This window comes from Carex rostrata, chromosome 5 (assembly GCF_964058835.1).
Source record: "Carex rostrata chromosome 5, lpCarRost1.2, whole genome shotgun sequence".
NCBI lineage: Eukaryota > Viridiplantae > Streptophyta > Magnoliopsida > Poales > Cyperaceae > Carex > Carex rostrata.
In genome coordinates this window covers 14,236,282-14,253,148 of record NC_135922.1, presented here as the reverse complement: position 1 = coordinate 14,253,148, position 16,867 = coordinate 14,236,282, and positions in this window count along the sequence as shown.

Sequence of the window (16,867 nt, the reverse complement as noted above, 5' to 3'; positions counted from 1 at the left end):
CTTTCTGGTCCTACCTATGCTAGCTTGCCAACTGTAAAATCCTATAAGAAACAAAATCATTTTTACAACAAATCTTTGGAATGATTAAAAACATTGGTGACTTTGTTCAACAATTTTTCATTAGGGAAGATAGTGTGCCAAGTAAGTACCAGTGTGCCACTGCCAATTGCCAACACACCCACTGTAAAACACCAACCTTGGTCCTTGGGTCCATGGCCATCATGGACAAATGAACAGATAGACCTGGTGCAGCAAGAAAACTTGAAGGTTGATTCCCTGTGGCAAGTGAAGACAGGTTGACCGTGTTGCTTATCAATGAAGATCAGATCTGTACATATGGCATCAAATCAGTAAAATCTCCGAAATTTTTATTTATACCCTTTCAATTAAAATAAAATCCAAAACACCTCACATTATTAGGGAAGTCGAAAAATACTAGGGCCTCTAAACCAATCTGCGATTCTATTTGGAGCCACAGATTGGTTTGGAGGCCCTCAAAAATATAAATATATTTAATATTACAATCGTTATTTGGATTTTTGGTGAGCCACCAAGCCAATTTGCAACTCCTCAAAAATGAGACCGCAAATTAGTTTGGAGGGCATGGTATTTTTCGAAATTCCCACAAAATATGGTTTTTAGTTTTTTTTTTTTAAATATGGTATAAATAAAAATTTCGGGTAAAATCTTGAAACAAAGTAAAATTGTTGTCGTGAGATGAAACGCTGTCAAATGATACCGCAAACATTACTTCTCAAAATTGAAGGAGCATTGTGAAATAATGTCACCGACAGTTCTTTTATCTCAGCACATAAACAGTGTCATTGACAAAATTTCACCTCGTCACATAAACATTGTCATTAACAATGTTTGTGCTATGTTTGGAGATTTAAAGGAATTGTCATTGTCAGCATATTATATTTTTAAATGCTACAGATAAAAAAAAATTTGAGGATTTAAATGAATTGTTCATAGATATGAATGTTGCGATCTGAAAGAATATTTATCGGATTTTAATTCAATTTAGTACATATGGTTTTAATAGACTTCAGTCATAAAAAAAATCTCAACCAATAAACGCATCTATTGAAAAAAAAAAAAAACTCAATTAAAAAGAGGTAAAAAAGGTCCATAAATTTTCTTAATTTACCAACTTCTCCATTCCAAAACCTTAATTAGGTTAAGAGAGAGAGGAAATATGATATGATGGAACTTTTTATGAAAGTGAAAAATATTACCACACTGAGAATGAAAATTAAGTTGGTTGTATAGTAGAAGTTCCTCGACATAACTAGAAGTCCTTTCAATAGCGAAGGAAGCACATATTGTCGGTAGGATCAACTTAAAAAAAAAGTTTCATAAGATGAGTACAAAAATTTAATAGTTTAAAGCGATTTTGTAAAATATTTAATAAATAGTAAAAAAATATATAAAATTTGATCTGCAAACACATTTTAATATATACATCATGTTGAACGGTTTTAAATTGGTTGTTTGGATTTTAAAAACTTTAAAAATGTAGGATGTAATTCAGTGTCACCAAAAAAATATAAGTTAATTCCTCCTCTTAATACATATATATTTTGTAATTTGAGTGCGCTTAATTCAACCCATTGAGTCGTCTAGTTTGCAATAATTTAAATTAACATAACTAATTTGAATCGTTATTTTTAAATTAGCATAAATATTAAAGAAGCTCTGTAATTTTATAAATTAGTCCAAATTAGTTTAAAATTATGATTGCATAATTTGGGGTAATACAATCACTTCTCAGGTTTGGATGGTGCGTTTTCTATGCACACTTTGGTGGATATGGCGACAGAGAAATAACAGGATTTTTAGAGGTGAGGTGGTACCACCAGAGATACTTGCTTGGAAAGTGCTCCAGGAGGGTGCCATGTGGCTCAAATTTTGTTAAATTATTGACATGTGTTTTTGTGCTTTTGAATTGTACAGTACTGAGTTTGTAATTTGACAGCCCCTGTCAAATATTTTTTTAAAATTTTTTTTTGAAATTACTGTAGAGAATATAGATTGTTTTGTCTAGGAGTGCCAACAGATCGATATGGATCGAATATTAGTAGACAAATCTAGATACGGATCTAATATCTATAGAAATATATATAATATTTTTCAAAATACATATTAAACTATATAATACCTCACATATTTGAATTTGATATTATCAAAAACAAATTTCACAAAAGTTCCACGATTTGAAAAATTATATTAATTGGTCATTAGTTGGGGACGGTGGCAAAACCGCCACAAAAAGACTTGATATATGTGTGTTTGTGGATTTTTACGATTAATCAGTCAATTATTCTCTATTATTATCGTTTATTCATGTTTAATCAGCCCTTTTTAATTATGAGACCCGTAGGCCTTTTAGTTGGTTATTTATTGAGCCATGATCCATTATATATTGGATCGTTTAGTCCATCAAATAGACCGATTTATCTGATTAATCTGTTATATATTTTGTCTTACTTTATCTGGACTTTTCTAAATAACAATTTCATGAAACTTTATTAATTAAGAAGTAAACTAAGTTAAAATTAAATTTATTTGATAAATTTAATGAGCTAAATTAATCATTTTAATAAATTATAAATATATGCACATAACTTTAATGAAACGCAAAAATTATCCAAAAGTTCCAGTTAATTATCAGTATATCAATTAATCGCTTAATAATACCTCATCTGTCCAACGAATGCATACCGTTATTTACAACATTGATATATCGTAGTAACAATTTCACTATTCAAATCTCCATGCGCAATCAATGACGAAATTCTAAGATACTCTCAAACTATAATTAATCACCTATTCAAACCAAGAGTTGAGTTAAAATTTTGACATGTGTGATCAAGCTAAATATTTTCTCACAAAATGTTTAATTTTTAAATTAATTACTAAGAAATTGCCAAGAGTTGAGTTAAAATTTTATATTTTACAATAACATGTGTGATCATGCTAATTTTTTTTCTCACAAAAGGTTTAATTTTTAAAATAATTATTAAGAAATTGCAAGTTCAATTTTTAATGGATGCTAAATGTTGACATGGAATTTGCATATATTTTCTTTTGGCATACAAAGTTAAATAAATGTATGTCACAGCCGACGCTCAATTTACAAAAGATAGCACCAACGTACACTGGCACTGCCAAATTTCAGGTTGAAAACAGAAATATTGGCATTGTCGGCATCGAATTTTGAGCCTGATGCTGCCGACATTTTTATTAATATCCAATATTTAATATTTTTTATCACAAATAATCAAGTTTTTAAACTTTTATTAAAAATAATCAAACCACAATATTTTATTGTGGTTTGAATTTTTATTTTTTTGCACTATAAAAATCTTGTTACACTATATCTCTTTGAATTTTGAAAAAAAATAATTATCGTGTAAATGACATATATTGAACAATCATAGATAATTTTAATGATCTTTGAATAATGAATGAAACCGTAATCCATTAAAAAAAATAAGCAAACACACACAATAAATAGTAAATGCATTTTAAAATAATTATATGGGTAATTCTTGAATAATCTCTTAGGCTTTTGAAAAAAAAACTAATACCAATTATTGTATGTCTACCGTTGATAGAAAACTTAATTTGAAATATGAGGTGACAGTTTTGAATTTTGAAAAAAATAATAATAATTAACGTGTAAAGAACATATATTGAACAATCATAAATAATTTCAATGATAAATAAGCAAACACACACAATAAATAGTAAATGCATTTTAAAGTTATGGTCGTTTAGAGAGCATGAGTGTGCCATCGATGTTTTGACGTCATCGATGTTTTGACGTCATCGATGTTTTGACGTCATCGATGTTTTGGCAATAATAAAATTATGACCGTTTAGAGAACATGGGTGCATCATTGATGTTTTGGCAATGAAACATCGATGCACTTCTGTTGTCGTTAAGTCAGGCATAAAGCATCAGTGCGTTATAAGTGTTTTTGCATAGAAGAATCTTTTTTTTTTTTTTGAAAAAACTTTAAACAGTCATAACTTTGATTAGGAAAGTTGAGTTTGCGCGTATGATTCCAATTTGGAAAGGGGGGGACGAGGCGGTCGGGACCTTGCCCAGGGATCATCCCTGAGATCAACCCTGGGCACTCGACGAAATCAGAATTACAAAAAAACACCGTTTAGTGTCTCAAAAATTCATATTAAGTTTTCTATCAACGGTAGACATACAATGACCGGTATTATTTTTTTTTCAAAAGCCTAAGAGATTATTCAAGAATTACCCATATAATTATTTTAAAATTCATTTACTATTTATTGTGTGTGTTTGCTTATTTTTTTAACGGATTACGGTTTCATTTATTATTCAAATATCATTAAAATTATCTATGATTGTTCAATATATGTCCTTTACACGATAATTATTGTTTTTTTTTCAAAATTCAAAGAGATATAGTGCAACGGGGTCTTATAGTGCAAAAAAAAAAAAAAAAATCTAAACTGCAATAAAATATTATGGTTTGGGTATTTTTAATAAAAGTTCAAAAACTTGATTATTTGTGGTAAAATACATTAGATATTAATAAAAATGTCGGTGGATGCTGATAGTGTCAATATCCGTATTATTTCTACAAATTAATTGTCCACTATATTATGCATTCAATTAATTTATTTTTTAATGCGATAAAAAAATAGGTGAAACTTACAAGCCCTTACAATTAATTTAAAAAAGAAAAGAAAAGAGAGAGATGTTATCCTACTACAGCATTATCTAGGTTGTGTCAATTACTTTACTCTGTAGAGGCAGGTCATTGGTCAGGTTCACAATTTAATATGTAGACCAATTCTACGAAAACAACAGTCATTAACTTTTCATTTGCCATCTCATCATAGTGCAAATGACGTGGAAACATGGAATCTCCCTAGTCCCCCTCCGCTAGATATTTTTTCCGTTTCTTTAGGAGTTCAATTATATAATAATTAATATGCACTGTTTATGTTACTAAGATGATATGTGGCCAATACAGTGAAGCTATCATATTCGGATTAACATTCCAGTGTTACAATATGCATCACTATTTATTATATATTTATTAAAATTAATTACCATATAAATTAAAATTAATTAATATTTAATTTCTAAAAAAAGAAATTCTACATTTAATTACCATTTATTTTATTGAAAAAAAATATTGACACTTCGGACGAATTATATTTTCGTTCTCAATTTGATGGGTTAATTCTCAAACATAAGCTAGTAAATATTTGGTAAATATTTACAAGTTTAGAAACTTTGCAAATTTAAATATATTTATGATTGTTTTTTTTTATTCTTTAATTGACAATTAAAACAACGACCCTTTTGCTGTCTCACATAAAATCAATCATTTATGTTCCCACTTACTTAAATTTCATAAAATATATTATGTTCATAAGAATGTACCATAATTTGTAAAATTAGTATATTCATTTGAATGTATTATATTATCTAAAACATAGTATATTAATATTTTGGTTCTAAGAGCTGTTGGGCTCTAAAATATAGTCACAAGATTCGCGAATTATTCACGAATTAAATCCAAATAATTCAGTTTTTTGGTGATGCCGAACCGAATGTCGAATTATTCGGTTGACCAAACTTTGACCGAATTAAACCCGAATAATTCGCAAATTTTACAAATTATTCGCAAATTTTTTCTGAGTTTTTCCCATAATATTTTTTTTTATCTCTTGCAGAACTGAGATCTCAAATCCAGATAATTCCAAATCATTCCCGAATTATTCCCGAATCACGAATTTTACCTCACCTCACCGAACCCGAATAATTTATTTGTCACTATGTTCCAAAATATAGAGGCACAGGACAAATGTACAATAAAGTGGCCACAAGAGATCTTCACCTGAGCTTGGCTGGTGGCTTGTCCTTTTGCTTCTACTGTTTAATTTTATACAAGGGACTTTAGATATCTGGATCAAGAAAAGTATTTATATAGGCTAAAGTTGTCTGTTTTAAGTGCTGGCTAGGCTGCATATTTTTTTTTTATAGTACCTTTCCTTTTAGTACAGCTAGGCAGCATATTATTGGTCTAGGTTACAATAAAGGAAACAGCTTCGGTCCGATGGTCATCGGACTCAAAGTAGTTTTAACGGGTTTTCTCACCGTCGGATATACTTTAGGATTCGCGCCTGTAATTTCTCGTCTGCTTTAAAATCCGTACACATAAATCCTAAAGCAAATCCGACGGTGAGAGAACCCGTTGGAACCATTTTGAGTCCGATGGCCATCGGACCCATGATTCCTACAATAAAATGTTCTGTGGTAAAAGTTACTCAGTTGAGAAATTAAAATAATTGATATATCCTCAATCAATGATGTATTTCTCCAATTTTAATAAGTATTTGAATCATCTATTGAAGTTCTTAAAATTCAAGTTGAAATTATTTGATGAATGATTAAATTGGTAATCCAAAATTAAAATTATTTGATGAATGATTAAATTGGCCATCGCAACAATCTAAAATTAAAAAAAAATAATCCAAAATTAAATTGGTTCATATTGACTGATTTATATTGGATTCAATCTGACACCAACCAACATGAGTTCTCTGATACACCTCTAGTCAAATCTAGATTAATTGAATTGTCAAAATAAGTCAGATGAGCTGTAAAGAATATTTTTTATTCATAGAAAATAATAGAAAAGAAGAAAGAAAAATAGAAAGAGTGCACATGAATTTTCATTAATAGTAACATCGTTGGTGCTGTAGAGCTTACTACAAATTAGGGCTGTTAACAAGTCGAGTTAGTTCGACTTATGGATAACTTGAATTCAACTTGGAAATATTTGAGCCGAGTTGACTCGAGTTGAGAATGCCGAGCTAGACTGGCTCGCTAACTTGAATTTAACTCGAGTTGACTCGTGACCCGTGAATCAACTCGTGATCAAAGATCATAATTACCTATTATCAGTCTAGCACTTTGAATTTTAAAGTATTGAACACTTAAACTGGATATATATCATGATAATGTGCATTTTATTGAACTGTTGAAAAAAAAATGAGAACATTTTGTCATTTCGGTAACTATTTACTGTTCTTCTTACTCATAGTGGCTCAGTTTCAGTGGAATGTAAAATGAAATGGGTCAGGTCAAGTCAAATTGGAGTATGAGACGCCAATAATCAACCGAGTCCGAGTTGTAATGAGCGAGCCGAGCTTAACTCGAACTCAACTCGAGTCAGACTAACTCGAGTTGTTAGCGAGTTTGTTACCGAACTTAGTTCAAGCAGCTCACGAACCGCGAGATTTTTACACAGCCCTACTACAAATAAAAAATTTGCAGCAAAAAAGAAAAGAAATAGGATCGGTGGTGCTATATAGCTCCCACTAATCTTACGAATTCGGATCACCCAGGTACCTGACTCAAGCAAATTACAAACGGATGAGTTCTTTTAACTTGATATGAATCTGGTAACGGACCCCTTATAGTTTCTGTAGGCATCAGAATGATTTTGCCTCGGCTGAGATTAATCCTGTCCGTCCGTTTTGAATCAGGTACCTGGAAGGATACGGATTCTCGATCTTACTACAAGTGAAAATTCTAATACACTCATTCTATTTTTCTCTTTTTTTTCTATTATATTCTATTAGTAAAAATTCTGAGTTGGAAAGGAAGAAAAAGATTCGGTATCTCTTTATGTGGGGATTCGTCAGTGGGGGCTTGAGAGAAGGGTTTCTTTCCTCAAAAAAAAAAAAAAAAAAAAAAAAAAGAGAGAGAGAAAAGGGTTTCAGTGTTTGACAGAGCAAAAGTCGCAATTTGCGGCCATACAATTAAACTTTTAGCAGTGTTAAAAGTGAAAAGGTAAAAAGTAAAAAAGTAAAATTAAACTCTGTAGTACTAGGTTGCCGGTGGTCAGTGGATGAGATTTTCAGAATTTTTTTATTTTAGAGTTTATTAAATATTTTGTTTGGTTAGGCTGCAAACGAATCGAACTGAATCGAAATTAGTTCAGTTTGAGTTTGGTTTAAATTAATTTCGAGTTAAATTTGATTTAAATTAATTTTGAATATTTTTTTTTACAAACTCAATTTCAAATATTTTACGAATTTTTTACGATAATGAAGAGTGATCGTAGTCGCCGAAAGTGAGAGGTGAAAACCATCTAGAATTTTAGAACTGAGACCGAGAATTACGACTTAACGAGTTTTGACTTATGGTTGAGAGGTCTTATGTTTTAACTTTTAAGTCAACAGCGGAAATCAATGATTCACGTTACTTTGAATTTTGAACTAAAATAATTTGTGAACCTATTTCGAACGAACCAGGTCCAGTTTGAATTAATTTCAAAATATTTCGAATCAAACTTTTTACGAGCTTTTTCGAATTAAACTCAAATCGAATCAGGAACTACTATTTTTTTGTGCAGCCCTATTCGGAAGAGAAAGATGAAACTTTTTTAAGATGTATTAGAAAATAAATTAAATTATTAATTCGAATGATTCGATTGGTTTAGACATTTTTCTAGAGAACTAAATTATTAATTATTTATAGAATTTGTATGTAAATTGATTCCTTAGTTAATGAAAATGTCTGATCTGATCTGCATAACAAAATTTAAGAAATAATCAATTATACGTTTTCTTTTAGGTCATCAATTTTTTAACTTTCTATTTCATTGCAAAATATTTAATACAATTCTTAAAACATATTATTCCGTAAAATTGTGAACATTTATGTCCTTTTTTCTTTTTCTGCGTCGTTTGCAAATAAAGGAGGAAAAGTACGGAAGAATTACATTGATTTATATTTTATTTCAATTTCAAATTCTAAATGACCATTTTTGTTTACAATTTTGATGAATGATAATTTCATAAATAGAAAATATTTCTTGTAATGAAATTGTTTTTAAAATATCATGTTGACAAAAAATATTAAAATTTGTTGATCTATCTCAAAAATTAATTTTTTAGATATATAAAATATTTTTTTCCAATTTCCGAACGCTATGTCCTTGGAATTTTGGATTCAAATCTGCTCATTTTCTTAAGAAAAGGAGCACTCTCCTATTCTTCTATCCGGACCGTTCAAAATCGATCACATGGTTTTAATTACTTTTTTCTTTTATATCAATATAATCTATTAAAATGAATCAGATGTAATTGAAGCCGTGTGATTGATTTTGAACGGTCTGAATGGAAGAATAGGAGGTGCGAAAAGGAGCAGATTTGAATCCTGGAAATTTAGTCTAAATTGGTTTCAAATCATCAAATCAAACTATAGACATGACATATCTTTAATTTCCAACTTTTGTAATGAAATTATTTTAAATCATGTTGATAAAAAAATATATCTTATTTTCAAATCAAGTGATTTTTCAATTGTTTGCATCTGAATGCTATATATATCTTGGAAATTTCGTCTAAATTGGTTTCAAATCAAACTATAGACATGACATATATCTTAATTTCTAGATTCACCGGACTTAAAAGGGGTGTTGAACAATAAAATTAATTTCTTGTCTTAATCAAACTTCTCATCAAATACTGTTTAATTTTTCTTGTTGGGTCTAATCAAACACATATATAAATGTCTTGTGTCAGTTTTTAAGCTCCAGTCATGTCCCAACGTGAAAAACCCTAAATTAATAAGATATATAATACTGTTTATAAAAAGAAGTGCGTACAAAAAAAGTTAGATAAAAATTGCACTTTTGAAAGCTAAAGGGGAAAAACAAAGGGTTTCAACTTAAAAATAATTGAGGGAAAAAACAAAGGCAAGTTAACTTATTAAAACGTTGACACCAAAATCTTCTGTTATTTTGGAAAACTAGCCGTTTATTAGGTATACCTGTCATGTTTAAAAAACTGTACAAGGGGACAAAACCTTGGTCAGGACTCAGGAGTGTGCACTATTTCAAATACTTCTATATATTAAACAACACTGTAGTAGTGTAATTTATCAAGCAGGATTCAAAACGCCAATTTTATATTCACAGTTAATTAATTAAGCATCTTTACACGTCTCCAATTATCTCCATATATGGTCGAATTCGTATCCTCTCTGCATTAACTCAAAAAGGAATCTTTTCAGTTAATACATATGGACCGTCCAATAAACTTTAATATTCGTGCAAATTAAATCCGCACTAATATTGAAGATCCCTATGTTTTAGACGGAGTCTGGATGGGCTCCGTTTACAATCGGATGACCGATATCTATTAACTCAAAAGATGCTCTTTTGAGTAAATGCAGACGATGCGGACTCTATATGGTCCTAGGCTGATCATTTTTTACACAATATATAATTGAACGATCTTTAAATAATAATGGTCATGGACAGTTAATAAATTTTAAAATTGACATTTTTTATCATTAGGTTGTTAAGAGAAATATTGACCATTGGATTTCAAATACTAAATTTATATATGACAATATTAGATGAACTCTACGGCGAAATGTGAACGAGAAAATAACTTTTCGATAACTATATTTACATACCCGCAAGTACACAAAAGACTACATATATTAAAAGGAAATAAAGAACCATCTCACGGAGTGAGGATTTCACAAAATAGTATCAATTTATTTCAAAAATATAAAAATATATGTATAAACAACAATTACATCTATACGAGCATACAATACTTATCTAAAATAAAAACTACAACCAAGGGCAGAGCCAGATTTTTAAATTATGGATGTCAAACATGAAGTTAATTTTCATGTCAAAAATGAGAGTCAATTTTATAGTACCTGTGACATTTTGCTTTAAATTATATAAAAAATCATATGTAAATACAAAAAGAAATAATAAAGATCAATTGATTCCCATTCATTATACATACTTTCGTCCCTGACTGCAATCTAAGGTTTTTCTAATAGAAAGTTAACGATGTGCACTGAATGGGAGACAATTAACAATAACTAGTTAACCTTTTACTAAAAAGGTAGTTACTGTTAGTTTGACCCAATAAGACTGGAAAAAAGAACAAAAAGAAATTGTAAACAGCACAGTAATTAAACAAACACATAAAGTCTTGCATGCAATAGGGATGGTAAAAAAGCTCGTAGCTCATGGCTTGATTGTGACTCGCATCTGACTCGCTCGCTAACAGTTCGCTCGTTACTGGACCGAGTTATTAACGAACTAGCTCGCCACTAGCTCGGTCCAAAATTAATGAGTTCAAGCTAGGGCCAAGCTTGCTCGCCAACTCGCGAGAGCTAGCTCAATTAGGTATCAAGTTGTGAATTTGTATGAATTTGTATACATTTTATACTGTCTAGCCCGGTTCAGCTCGATCCAAAAAATTTGAAGAATATATTTTATTCTTAAAATAAGATCCAGTCAAATCCAGCGAGCCAACTCGTCAGCTTGCGAGCTAGCTCGGGCTGGCTTGTTATGAGTTCAAGGTGAGATTTTAGCTCGAATGCCCTAAGTCTAAATCACGTGACTGTAGCTCTGTTCATAATTAACAAGCTGAGCCAGAGCCTAGCTCGGACCGAGCCAACTCGTTGACACCCCTAGCCATGCATTCATGCCAGCATATGTTTCCCTGTATATTGGCCACAAGATTAGATCCGCCGTCAAAAGAAAAAATATAATCAAGAACAAAAAAATATAATAAATAAGAGAGAGAGAGAGTGAGAGATCTAGAGAGAGAGAAAAGAAAAAGATGAGAATCCAATGACTGGAGACTGGACATAACCTGCTGCATGCATGCATGCATGTACTCATTACATGATGCCAATCATCCAGCCTGGATTAAATTTTACTTTTTTCAGATCAACTAATGACCTCATTGGCCTATTTATTTCAGAGTATTTATCTATTTTTTTATCTTACTGGTACCCGGATTTTAGAAAAATAAGCACAATATACTTTTTTTGGAAAAATTATAAAATAATATCTAAAATCTGAACACATTTATTGAAAGCTTTAGTTATTGTAGATGTTCATTGCTTTGTGTTTTTTGCCATGTAACACGTGTTTTTTTTTTAATTCATAGAATAAATCTCAAGCATAATTTTGAGAATTTCTTAAAAAACAAATATTGTTGTTATAATGAAATGTACATAGTCAGAAAAAGGGACTCCCCGCCCCACGGAACTGTGCAAATATATATTAATTTCTTCGAGTTAAAAGGGCATATATGCATGTGATGATATCTATTGTATATGTGCAGTAATTAATTGTTTGCATGTTAAACTTCTCAAACAAAATTAAAAATATGGTTAAAACATGTATTGTTATTTGTTTTTGAATTTTTAAGTATTTTTCTGCACAGAGAGAGAAAAAAATTACTCAATTTTTTTTTGGCATCAGCGTTTCGTGGATGTTTTTGTAACGAAACATCAATGTTTTTACAAAGAAATATTAATGCAACAATGCGAGGATTAACTAAGGTATATAACATTAACGCGCCATCGATGTTTTTACAATAAAACATTGATAACAAGACATAAAACAACGGCGCATCATCGATGTTTTTGTAATAAACATCAATACAAAGTTTCCGATAAAAGCGTATGGCCACAATTCAGAAAGAACGTGAAGAGACGAAGGACCTGGTGATCGGGGCTATATGTGATAGGATTATTTGACAACTATTTATTTTGAGAATATTTGCTATTATTAAAAAAAAAAAATCATTCATAGTGCTATATATACATATGGTCTATACGCATGTTGTCCATATCATACATGTTATTTCATTCATTAGGTGATTTAGATCTTCGACAATTAATATGAAATTAATTAACGTTGTTTGTTGCTTCACTGAACTATATTCAAATTGCATGAAATTTGTTCGATATATTTTATTTAATTATATGTATCCAATAATATATATCTATAAAATTTATTTTAAAAATGTTCAAATTAACTTGACCTTTTGAATTAACATTAAAAATTATTGTCAACAATGACAAGATTTATTATTGTCAACCACGCATGATCTTTTTGTTAAATATCTACATTTATGCGAATAAGCAGATTTTTTTTTTTATATTTGTGTAATTTTTGTTTGCTTGACCAGCTAATGCTTTTTGTACTTTTTCATAAAAAAAAATGCATAGTACAATATAAATTATATATGTATATATATTTTTTTCATTGAGGATCTATGTGAATATATTAGCCGACCCAAAACCATGAATAATGAATGGAGAATATCTACAAGAATTGGAAGTTGGTATACTGTCGTGGATACTACCGTTGCTAATTGAAAAAACATCTTTATGTCAGTATACTCTTGTGAATAGTCACTTTTTATCATAACAGAATGTACCTGTAATTGAAATGAATCAGAACCAAATCTGAGTTTCTGGCATGGCCAACTGGATGGGGATCAGGTCACATGCATGTCACATGCATATATGCATGCCCTTTTGGACTTCTTTTTTTCATATATGGTCCTCTCTCATATCACACCATCTCAGATCGACTAGCTCAATTATATAACCATTAGTCTCTTATATATAGGCATATTGCTGGTATAAAGTTTACAAATATCTGAAATATTTTTCAGTTAAAGAAGATGGTTCAATTGCTTCTAATTTTGTATCTTTATTTTGTCTTTATTTTTAAAATTTTAATATATATATATATATAGGGTCTGTCTAAATTGCTGCTGGCAGCATTTCGGCAGATGTGCTGCCGGGGCTATATTTAGCCGTGTGATGTCCAAACAACAAATCCAAACCGTTAGATGTTTAATCTATATTATAATCTACTTGGAGACCAAATTTTACATTTTTTAGAATTTTTTTACTATATATTAAGCTGGTTTGAAAACCGCTGATTTCAGTAAATTTCTGCAGCATTGAAATCAGCAGTTTTCAAACCAGCTTAATATATAGTAAAAAAATTCCAAAAAATGTAAAATTTGGTCTCCAAGTAGATTATAATATAGATTAAACATCTAACGGTTTAGATTTGTCGTTTGAACATCAAAAAATAGAAAAAACGGTGGCAGCACTGCCGGCAGAAATGCTGCCGACAGCAAATTAGCCACAGCCATATATATATATATATATATATATATATATATATATATATATATAACTTCTTTACTTCAATTTTAAAACTTAAATGTTACAATTAATAGAACTGTTACATTTTTTATTTTTAGAAAGAAAAATGGAGGTATGATATAATTCAACTTTCATTTAATTCCATATATAAATGAATCTTCATCCGGATTTCGAATTCACGACCTCCCATATGAAGTATTGCTCTTTACTAAAAGACCAAAGGCTGGTTCTTAAAACCGTTAGATATGATCTATATATGATTTTCACTATGTCCATGTAAAAGATTATGACATTTTAACTTTATTTTAATTGATATCACGAGAACTTGTAAAAATACACTAATGATAGTTGGATGTTGATTTTTCAACTTAACGATTCATATAAAATAAAATTGAAAAGTGATAACTTTTTATTTGTATGCAGAAAATACAATACAAATCACATCTAACGGTTTTATTTTGACATATAAGTTTGAGAATTTTTTTATTTGAAAATTAAAAAGTGGAGGTATGTTTGGAGGCAAAAAAAAATGCATTTGAACTCTTTTCTAATAAATAATTAATAAAATAAAAACTGTGGTTCCTTTTAGTATAACTGGTGAAAGAATATCCCTTTATATATATGGAAGATGCAAGTTTAAAATCTAGTTTTAGCTGTGTACGTACGTTTAAGAGAAAACAAAGAGAATCATAAGCCTTTCGTTCACTCAAAAAGATAATCAAACAAAGAAATAAAATTCATGATCGATACAATATTACATATATATATATATATATAGTTAGTGATATTCTCGACTGCATGCTTCTCTTAGGATAATTACACGGCCGGATATATAAGAAAACAATTAAGATAATTTTTATCGAGTATATGTAATATATTTGAGTATGCATCATTTTATAAACAAGAAGTAACTTAAAGTAATAAAATAATAAAGACCATCATCCATGAGTCTATATATGACAACAATAATAATAACAATAACAACAACGATAATAAATAACAAAAGGATCAACTAACTAACAACATATCTTAAATTATTGCTAGCTACCCAGTACTGCATGTGTTTCTTCATTAACCATATTAAATTCATCAAATTAAAGGCAATAACAACGATATATATATAGCTTCTCACTTCCCTTGGTTTGTTTAATTATTATTTAAATTTTCTTCTTCTATTATTAGTTTTATTTGTTCAATTTGTTCATCTCTTATATATTGGTCAAAAAGGACGAAAATGATAATTGAGTACATATATGATACATGCATGGGACCATGGAAATAATAATCATGAAGCATTGTTAGTCAGTATGTGGGTAAGATGCTATGATTCCCTTTGCTGGAGCCTCTGTTCTAAGGTTTCCAAAGTCAGATTAAATGCTACAAATTTATTTTCCTACGTACTGTGTTACTGTGTAGTGTGTAGTACTGTGCACAACATGCAGCGGTGAACTGTCCCATAGTACTACGTAGTACGTACTGCATGCATATGAGCTTGTAGTTGTTGGATGCTACACATATGTAAGATCTCCATACAGACTTTTCAGAATTTTTCGTTTTTAGAAATATATTAAATATTTTGTCAGGACGGAGAACGATGGAAACTTTTTTGACAAACTAGAAGAAACCAAATTATCAATTATATATGTTCTTTAGGCTCAGCTCCAGACGGGGGACAGGGACACAAAGGAAGCGAACGGCAAATTCTCTGTGCAGAGGTGAGAACTCGCAAAATATGGCTGACTAGATGAACTCATGACCTGCTTCAGAAGAGGGAAATCGGAGAGGGAGCGAAGGGGAACAAAAGGGAGCGTGCACTGTTAAAAGGGGAGCGACAAGGAGATTTTGGGCGAAATTTGTCACTCCCGATTTGAGGTGTAAGTTTTACTGTTCGGAAGGTTGTCTCCCCCGTCGTCCCATCCCCTTCCTTCCCTTTAATGAAGGTTTCCCCTCTGATATTGGAACGCAGCCTTAGAATTTAGACATATGTTAAGAAACTGAATCGTATATTGATTCGATTCCTTAAAATTTGTATGTAAATCTCAATTATAATTCATAAAAAAATTTCTGATCGATATACATCTACCTACAAATTCTAAGGAACAAAATCATTCTTTCTATGGCACCAAATTTTTTGTTATCAAATTCTAGTTCTTTGTAAAATAATATATTTCTAAAAATAAAAAATTCTGATAGTACTGCAGAGAGCTTGCAGTTGTTGGATGCTACATGAATTTTCAGTGTGATATCCTTGTACGTTCCATGAGATCTCCAGAAAGATTTTACAGAATTTTTTATTTTAGAAATATATCAAATATTTTTAGGGAAGGAGAAAGATGAAAACTTTTCGATGCACTAGAAGGAACTAAATTATTAATTCGGTTCCTTGAGACATTTTATAAAAATGTCGTATGCATAAATTAATTCTTAATAGCAGAAAATGCGTTAATTATCTGTATACAAACTCTATGGAACCAAATCAATAATATTAATTTGGTTCCTAGAAAATGCTTGGGAATCCAAACAATTTTTTTCCATGGCATTGGAATTTGTTTCCATCTTTCTGATTCTTCACAAAATGGAAATACAAAATTATTATGCAGATTTTATGTCTTCATTTTGTGTTGCAATTAATTATCCCAAAATTGCATACATTGTGATTCAAAGGATGAAAAGTAGTAGAAATAATCCATGGTGTTATCTTATATAGAATTTTGTTATATCGATAATACTTTATCTAAAGAAGGATAATGTAGAAATAAATTATTTTCTATTCTTCAAAAATATGGCATATGTCAAATAAGTGCTTTTCTTAATATATCATTCTACCGCCGGGCCCTT